This window comes from Malaya genurostris, chromosome 3 (assembly GCF_030247185.1).
Source record: "Malaya genurostris strain Urasoe2022 chromosome 3, Malgen_1.1, whole genome shotgun sequence".
Classification (NCBI taxonomy): domain Eukaryota; kingdom Metazoa; phylum Arthropoda; class Insecta; order Diptera; family Culicidae; genus Malaya; species Malaya genurostris.
The window spans coordinates 13,739,632-13,749,415 of NC_080572.1; the positions used below are offsets into that span (position 1 = coordinate 13,739,632).

Here is a 9,784-nt window from a genome sequence, read left to right on the forward strand (position 1 = left end):
TAACTTAAACTTATGAGTTAACGTCGTTTAAGTATTTTAATTGCATGCCATTGAAAAATTGGTTTGGATTGATGTTTTGACGAAGCCAATGACAGTCGCAGTGTATGATGTCATAATCTCGTCCGATTTGTGCAGTATGAACTATAGCACAAAAAAGGAATCTTTAAATATTTTCCTAAATACATTTCTGCTTTAGTATACATATGGCTGCCATTGAGGAAAGGTAAGTGGACAACAAAGCTGAAAGTTGCATTTATTCACTCGCTGGAGAGTTGCTTTTAGATGTGTGCGGTGTGTTGATACCGTATTCACTGGTATGAATACAAGTTAGCAATTAGAACTATCGCGGATAGATTTTTCGAACCTAATTTGAAGCGCTTGTAACTCTGTGATTTATTAATGAATTATCGTCATTTAACATAAATCGAAAAAGTTTAAAAATGTTTTAATTTGTTTAATTTGGTAGTGAGCATACTGAAATCTCCATTTACATACGAACAACACGGTGGCGCGCAAATAGATTCAGTAAAAAGTTGTGTTATGATGATAATCATAGACAATGCAAATCGTTATGCAGTATCAATTTGAATAAATTGTCCCATGCTTCAAAAGGTTCGGAACTTAGTTCAAATAAGTTGCACAGACCCACATATACATATAGAATTATCAGACGCAACGAAATACAGTATCAAAGATAAGCTCAAGATAAGCTGATCTGCGATTTTACATGTATCATTTGAATCCTTACTGAACTCGGGTGACCGTCAGTTTCAGTTAAATTATCATTTGCTTCAAAACAACAAGCATCTTCATTCAGTAATAGCCGTTCAACCGAGAAGGTTGTGTATAGAAGCGTACAGTTTAATAACGCTGGTTAGTTTACACGCGTTAAATACGACAACGGTTGAACTACAGGTAGAGACCTGTTGGCAGAGGCCGTTAAAACGTAAAATCGTGCTGCATAAGAGAGCCCTAGTGCTGGGCCAAGCTGGTGAAGGAAACAACAAAGGGCGTTTCCCAAGCTCTACCCAGGCCACAATATACAGCCACAAGTGCTGAGCAGGAGAGTGCAAAGGCACATTGAAGAAGAAGAGTGCAAAGGCACACAGAAGCAGGAGAGTGCAAAAGCACACCGGTGCGAAGGCACTTCGGTGCAGAAGCATATCGGTGCGGAGCACAAGGAAGAAGGAGACAAGACAACTCGGTCTTTCCACTGCCATACAACACGCAGGTATACACCGGTGACCTGCGCTGGTTGCAGCTGGCGAAGACAAAAGTAAATCGAAAATCGAGTGGTGCTGGATGTCAGGTAGCAGTAGCATCACATCCAACAATCAGCATCCAACAAGAACATCTAGAGCAACGAGGATCTACACGGCAGTGCAACGGAGATAGACAACAATTTCAAGGTAGAAGTTTTTTCTTTTCCTTTTGATTGAGTACTGTGTAGTGTTGGTTTCATTTTTTATTTTAAAGTTTGATTAAAAATTTTAATGTGATGGATGAATCCATGGACGTAAATCCTAGCATGAATCCTATACCCCCACGAACGAAAAAATATCAGGAGAGCTCTTCTGGGCCTTGGATAATCTTTTTTAGACGTATATCAAAGCCATTAAACATTTACCAAATTTCTAAAGGTTTGACATCACGATACTCTTCAATCAAAGAGATCATAAAAGTAAATAACGATAAAATTCGTGTTGTGGTAAATAATTTGAAACACGCGAATGATATTGTCTCTTCGGAACATTTCAATAAAGAGTATAAAGTTTACATACCCTCCAAAGATGTCGAAATTGACGGTGTTGTTACCGAAGCGAGTCTTTCGGTAGATGATTTACTCAAGCATGGTGTTGGTCGTTTCAAGAACTCTATGCTTGAGGGTGTGAAAATACTGGAGTGCAAACAACTGTACTCAATAGTTTATGAAGAGGGAAAAAAAGTTTATCGCCCATCAGACTCGTTTCGAGTGACATTTGCCGGATCTGCGTTGCCGTCCCATGTCTATGTCGATAAAATTCGCCTCCCTGTTCGGCTTTTTGTTCCAAATGTAATGAATTGTACGAACTGCAAAAAATTCGGACACACAGCTACTTACTGTAGCAATAAACCAAAATGTATTAAGTGTGAAGGACCTCATAAAGATAATGATTGCAACAAAGAAATTGAAAAATGTATTTATTGTGGGGAAAGTCCTCATGAGGATATTTCAGTATGCACTGCATTTAAAGTGCACAAAGACAAAATTAAGCTTTCTTTAAAAGCACGGTCTAAGCGCACATATGCAGAAATGCTTAAAACGGTCATTGATGTCCCCCCTTTGGAAACCGAAAACGGGTTTTCAAATCTAGAGGAAACAGAGGACTCTGACTCTGACGAAAATAGTGAAGGTAATTCGTTTATCACTACCCAAGGGTCAGTTAAGAGAAAGAAGTCTTCTTCCAAATTACCAAAAAAGACACCTAAAGTTTCATCTTCAAAAAAAGATCCCCGTGTTAAACAAAAAAAAGTCAAAACCAAAGATTGTGCCTCCTGGTTTGTCAAATTCACAAACCAATCCAGGATCTAGCACAGAAAAAGGTAATAATCCTGTGGGCTCCATTTCACAGCCACCAACAGGATTACTGAAGTTTTCGGAAATTGTTGAATGGATTTTCTCAGCATTCAATATATCTGAACCCTTAAAGACCCTCATAATGGCATTCCTTCCAATAGCTAGAAATTTTTTGAAGCAGTTATCAGCTCAATGGCCAATTGTCTCAGGTTTTGTATCTTTTGATGGATAATTTATCACCCGCCGCAAATGATACAATCACTGTCCTGCAGTGGAATTGTCGAAGCATCATGCCAAAACTTGATTCGTTTAAAATTTTATTGCGTAGTCAAAAATGTGATGTATTTGCTTTATGCGAAACATGGCTTACTTCAAACATAGCTTTAAATTTTAATGATTTTAACATTATACGTCTCGATAGAGACTCTCCGTATGGTGGAGTGCTTTTGGAAATTAAGAAATGCTGTTCCTTTTATAGATTAAACATCCCTTCAACTTCTAGTATAGAAGTTGTTGCTTGCCAAATAAACATTAAAGGCAAAGATATTTGCATAGCTTCGGTTTATATTCCTCCAAAAGCACAAGTTGGACAGCGACAGCTTAATGAAATGGTTGAAGCCCTTCCTGCTCCACGATTGAATCTGGGGGATTTAAATTCGCACGGAATGATGTGGGGTTCCGTTTACAATGATAGCAGATCATCTTTAATACAAAACATTTGTGACAATTTTAGCATGACGGTATTAAATATGGGTAGCATGACACGGATCCCAAGACCTCCTGCACGCCCAAGTGCATTAGATCTATCTCTTTGCTCAACATCAATTCGACTAGATTGCACCTGGAAAATATTGCCTGATTTACACGGTAGCGATCATTTACCAATCATCATCTCAATTAGCAGTAACAAAGGCATTGCTAATTCAGTTAATATTCCATATGATTTGACAAAAAATATCGACTGGATTAAATACCAAAGTAGAATCTCTAGTATTTTGAATTCAATGGAAGAGCTCCCTCCACTTGAAGAATATGACTTCCTCATTTGTTCGATTCTGGAGGCAGCAGAACAATCCCAAACTAAACGCTTTCCTGGGCCAACGACTAACAGAAGGCCTCCCAACCCCTGGTGGGACAAAGAGTGCTCAGAGGCTAAACTCGCAAAACAAAATGCTTGCAAGACGTTTCTAAAACGGGGAGGAGGAACTCCTCAGAATTTTGAAAAACTTATGGTTTTAGAAACCAAGTACAAGAGCATACTTCGAGCCAAAAAATGTAGCTATTGGAGACATTTTGTCGAAGGTTTGTCAAGAGAAACCTCAATGAGCACTCTTTGGAATACGGCCAGACGAATGAGGAATCGTAACGTGGGCAATGAGAGTGATGTATACTCGAACCGATGGATATTTGACTTTGCTAGGAAAGTTTGCCCAGATTCTGTTCCTACGCAAAGCATTATACGGGAATCTCCTCCAAATAATGGTTTTATTAATAACCCATTTTCAATGATGGAATTTTCTATAGCACTCTTGTCTTGTAACAATAACGCCCCTGGGTTGGACAGAATTAAATTCAACTTGGTGAAGAATCTGCCCGACCTCGCAAAAAGACGTTTGTTGGAATTGTTCAACAAGTTTCTTGAGCAAAATATTGTTCCGCCTGACTGGAGACAAGTGAAAGTTATCGCCATTCAAAAGCCGGGGAAACCAGCTTCCAATCACAACTCATATAGACCCATTGCGATGTTGTCCTGCATCAGAAAATTGTTCGAAAAAATTATTCTACGACGTCTCGACACTTGGGTCGAGACGAACGGTTTGTTGTCAGATACTCAGTTTGGCTTCCGTAGAAATAAAGGGACGAATGATTGCCTTGCATTACTTTCGTCTGACATCCAAATTGCCTTCGCTCAAAAGCAACAAATGGCATCTGTATTTTTAGACATTAAAGGAGCATTTGATTCAGTTTCCATTGATGTTCTTTCAGACAAGCTCCACCAACATGGACTTCCAGCGGTTATAAATAATTATTTGCACAACCTTTTGTCAGAGAAGTGCATGTATTTTTCACATGGCGATTTGGCAACATTCAGAATTAGCTACATAGGTCTCCCGCAAGGCTCATGCCTCAGTCCGCTCCTCTATAATTTTTACGTGAATGACATTGACAGCTGTCTAGTAACCCCATGTACACTAAGGCAATTGGCAGATGATGGCGTGGTTTCAGTTACTGGGCCCAAAGCTATTGATCTGCATAAACCATTGCAAGATACCTTAGATAACTTGTCCGTTTGGGCTGTTCATCTTGGTATCGAATTCTCTGCGGAGAAAACAGAGTTAGTCGTCTTTTCAAGAAAGCATGATCCCGCGCAGCTTCAGCTCCATATGATGGGAAGAATGATCCAACAGGTTTTAACTTTTAAATACCTCGGGGTGTGGTTCGATTCCAAATGCACGTGGGGAGGACACATTAGGTATCTGATAACGAAATGCCAACAAAGAGTAAATTTTCTTCGAACAATAACAGGATCTTGGTGGGGTTCTCATCCGCAAGATCTAATAAAATTGTATCAAACAACGATACTTTCAGTGATGGAATATGGATGCGTTTGTTTTCGTTCCGCTGCAAACTCTCATTTTATCAAACTTGAGCGAATTCAGTACCGTTGTTTGCGAATTGCCTTAGGCTGCATGCACTCGACACATACAATGAGTCTTGAAGTTCTGGCGGGAGTTCTTCCATTAAAAGATCGATTTTGGGAGCTTTCATCACGCCTGCTAATAAGATGTGAGGTGCTGAATCCCATGGTAATTAATAATTTCGAACGACTAGTCGAGCTTCGATCTCAAACAAAATTTATGACAGTATATTTTAACCATATGTCACAGGAAATCAACCCTTCAAGATATATTCCTATCCGTGTCAGCATCCTAAGTGCCCCTGACTCAACTTTATTTTTCGATACATCCATGCAGCGTGAAGTGCGTGGAATCCCGGATCATCTACGCTCGACGGAAATCCCAAAAATATTCTCAAGTAAGTTCAGGCATATTGACTCTGAGAAAATGTTTTACACGGACGGATCGCGAATTGAAGAAGCGACAGGGTTTGGTATGTTCAACAATAATGTTTCGGCCTCATTTAGGCTTCAAGAACCTGCATCTGTTTATATAGCAGAGCTAGCAGCAGTTCATTATAGTTTGAGTGTAATCGTCACATTATCTCCAAACCATTATTTCCTCTTCACAGATAGTCTGAGTGCAATTGAAGCCATTCGCTCAATCGCTGCTGGCAAAAATGAACCGTTTTTCTTGGGTAAAATAAAACAGTGTCTGAACGACATATTGAATAATAATTATCTAATCACTATAGTCTGGGTCCCGGCTCATTGCTCCATTCCAGGCAATGAAAGAGCCGATAATTTAGCCAAACGTGATGCTATTGAGGGTGAAATTTATGAGCGACCGATTGCTTTCAACGAATTCTATAGTTCGTCTCGCCAAAGAACACTTGCCAGCTGGCAAGCATCTTGGGATAGAGATGATCTGGGTCGGTGGATGCACTCAATTATTCCGAAAATATCGACAAAGGCATGGTTCAGGGGACTGGATGTGAGTAGGGATTTCATTCGTGTGATGTCCAGACTCATGTCCAATCACTACACGTTAGATGCACATCTCCTTCGAATTGGGCTCTCCGAGACTAATCATTGTGCTTGCGGAGAAGGTTATCGGGATATTGATCATGTCGTTTGGACATGCGTGGAGTATCGTGATGTCAGATCTCAACTAATAAATTCTTTGCGTACCCAAGGTAAACTATCCAATATCCCAGTTCGAGACATTCTTGCTTGTCGTGACCTTTCATACATGAAACTTATTTATCATTTCATAAAGAAAATTGGAGTTTCAATTTAATAAAGGCCCCTTTTAAGACTTAGTTCTGATCCCAGCTGCGTCCATGAGTTCAACCAATAGCTAAATTAGAATAAAAATTATGTAATGATACAAACAAACTCGAAACAGTTTATGAAATTATCAACAAAATGTCTGAAAATAACAGCTTATTTTATAATTTATAGAAGTTAATCGTTTGGTTCAAATAATATTTCTGAGTAGATTTCATAATTAATGACGAGTTACCTAAGATGATATTTAAGCTATAAGAGAATATTTTTTAATAAATTCAAAACGTTGTGACTATGTTAGAATTAAATTAGGATAAGAATATTATGTAAAAGTGATGCTACGGCGAAGAAAAACTTATGTAAACTGCCTTAAGAAATAAACGTATTTATGGAAAAAAAAAACAAGCATCTTATCACTGCATGCGTTGTAAATATGGAAATGTTCGTTCATGTATTAATAATATCAAGTTATAATATGAGCATAATTAAGGAATTTGGTCGTGTATGCATTGGTTCCTTAATATGCAAAAGTGAAAATCAATGAAAGTAACAAAAAATGTTCTGCGGACTGTGTCACATATTTTCTTCCTTGTATTGTTGCCATTCTATTTTCAGACACTTTCCGAAGATTATCGACACCTTTTAACGAAGGATCAATAAAATTACACTATTACTGAGTTTATTGGTTGACGGGTATTCACATTTTTCACATTCACATTTTTGGATCAAAATATATAAAATCTTCTCTAATCGCTGTTTATAAAATGAATGTTTGTACGTTCTCTGTCTTGAAATTTATGATGTAAAATCATTTCATTCGGCCAGATTTTGATAGAATCTTACTGTCAAATTGATCATTCGCAAAAAATCTAAACACTAAAAGAAGAGTAAGTTTGTAATTTGTCGCTGTTTAGTGCATCCACCATCATCTTTATTTTTGTATTTATTATGGATACCTTAAAATTATTTCATTTTGAATGTAATCGTGCTCGGTCGTGGCTTGCATACAACCCTTTATTTTTTTATTGGGTTTCGTCTTCTACTCATTGATGAACATTTTTTTTGTTTAACTGAAAAGCTACAAGGGATAACCCTATGGGGTTGTTCGAATTATTGACGTAAGACTACACAACTATTGTCTAAATTACTACAAAAGTATGTTTTCAATATTTAGGCAACAGTTTTGTGTACGTACCACTTGAACCAATTTATTTTGATTCCTGAGCTCCGACCTGATGATTTCGTTGACAGTTCGAGTCGGTTCTGTACTGTTTCTTGTTTTGAAAAGGGGCTATTCTTAAATGCTTCCTTCTGTTTTATCACCTAGTAAAGCTAACGGTGTGTGTTGCAAATAGCATTAACTCTACGTCTGCTTGGTGGTTTTTGCTGACCTGCTAAGTGGCATAACAATACTACATAAACTGTTATGCACTTACGAGTCTAAGGCAAAACTTAAAGTAAATACGGTTATGTACCCTAAGCAAATTTTTTTTAGAATAACCCAAAAATAACAGGACAAAATCGATCATCTAAAATATATAGTTTTACTTACTTGAACTGATGCGTAGAAATATTTCCAAGCAGTAGATTTAATAATATTGAAAATCTGCTTGGCATCCGTTGTTCAAAATCTGACCACTGTTTATTTTCTGTATTTTAAACTCGCACCACTTGATAGCAAACAAAGATGTAATCCAACTTCCAAGCCACACTTTTGTTAGTACATTAAAAGTGTTGTCCAATGGGAGTTCAATTTTACGTCTAACTATGCGGCTCAAGTTGAAGATGCTAGACGGTACTATCAATTCGAATTGTTATGCACCGACGAGACGAAGACGAAACGTCTAGAAAATTGAAACTGATAAATTACTCTTCGTGCGAACTGTTTACTTTTGATGAAGCCACAAAACAAATATTTTTTTTGCTTTCAAATTATTTGTCTGTTTACTTGTTTTATTTTGATAGCCCTGATGACCTCGTTTGGCTTAGCTGTGGTATTCGACACCAGGCAGTTCATTATCTGATTGGCTAAGACCTAGTAACAAAACGTACCGATATAGTGCATTACAATAGTGTCAAATAAGCCAGTAACCACTCAAGTTACTGACTGTGATAAGCATTGTTCACGATAGGTATAAAATAAATTGAAAAAAATTCAACTGTAAAGAGTCTGTTCTATTCCCTCGCGAATTTTAAATTCGTCATTATTTTGTAATAAATAATAACCACTACTGCGAGTTCACTGTGTCGCACAAATATTTGACTCAACCTTCTTATGTTCAGCTGTATATTGAACAAATATACTGGCAAACTTTAAAAGTATATTTTACTTTAGAAAAGCACAAATTGTTTTTTTCCGCTAGTAAACCGCATGCATTGTGATTATGTGAATCAGCACCATCAGCTGATTCCTTTTAGGCATTATGTGATTTGTTCTAGCAACAGACAACCGTGTGTTTATAACATGCGATTGGTTTCGAACTTTATGTTTATACGATGATTCGATATGAGTCTTGCGTGAGTTGTTGTGAGAGAGGAGAGCTCGATTAATTTCGTTCATTCTATACTTGATAACACAGTCTTACATGCTCCATGATTATGATTGTGGTTTGAACAAGTATTTCGTTGATTGACCGACCAAAAACCATTCACACTGATTAGATCAAGCTCATTGTGTTATCAGTTATTGCAGATTATAACGTTATCTGACACTGAACTATGTTCTTTTCAATTACTTGAGATATTTTACATTCAATGACACTTGCACTATTTTCCCTAGTATGGTAGATTGTTTTGTTTTTTTTTTCTTGTGGGCGACAATTTTGCATACATTCGGCTAATAAATTCACGAAATCCACCAAAATTACGAACCGGTTTTCGACCCTACACACAATCTTGTGTATGGTTCTAAAATTAAATCGACGCCGCGCGTGGAACTAAGCATGCGCTGGTAGCACGCAACAGGCAAGTAAACTGTTTCCGACGCTTGTTGCCTGTGAACTGGTTGAGTTTGTCTGAGCGTGCTAGTGCGAAGCACGGGGATTGAGCGAAAAGCCGTCATAAAACTGACATGCACGACTAGGGCAACGTGTTATAATAAGGCCCCCTTAAGAAAACATTGAGATATTTCTAAATCTACTGATATATTTTCTCCCAGAATGTATGTATGCCTTTGCAATACGTCCGAGGAACATAATTTTCAATGATTTCGGTAGAAGTAATGAGAACTGACTGATACAAACACATTTTCCAAAACGACCACATTCTCACTTTTTTCGCTTGCCGCAGATAAAATGACCCAGCAACCGTGTAATATGTCT

At 37.7% G+C, this 9,784-nt stretch overlaps 1 protein-coding gene across 9 annotated transcripts in view; it reads right to left on the reverse strand.

The window, feature by feature from the left end:
* The window catches only part of LOC131435321 (proton-coupled zinc antiporter SLC30A1), a 49,425-nt gene extending 39,972 nt beyond the window's left edge, over positions 1-9,453 (reverse strand). For 2 of the 9 annotated variants that reach the window (XM_058603061.1, XM_058603069.1), the window contains exon 1: positions 8,017-9,453. The gene's annotated coding sequence lies outside the window, so the exon portion shown is untranslated. The remainder of the gene's footprint in view (positions 1-8,016) is intronic. The other 7 variants (XM_058603067.1, XM_058603065.1, XM_058603066.1 and 4 more) reach the window with 7 other exon arrangements.
* Between the last annotated feature and the right edge of the window lie 331 nt (positions 9,454-9,784).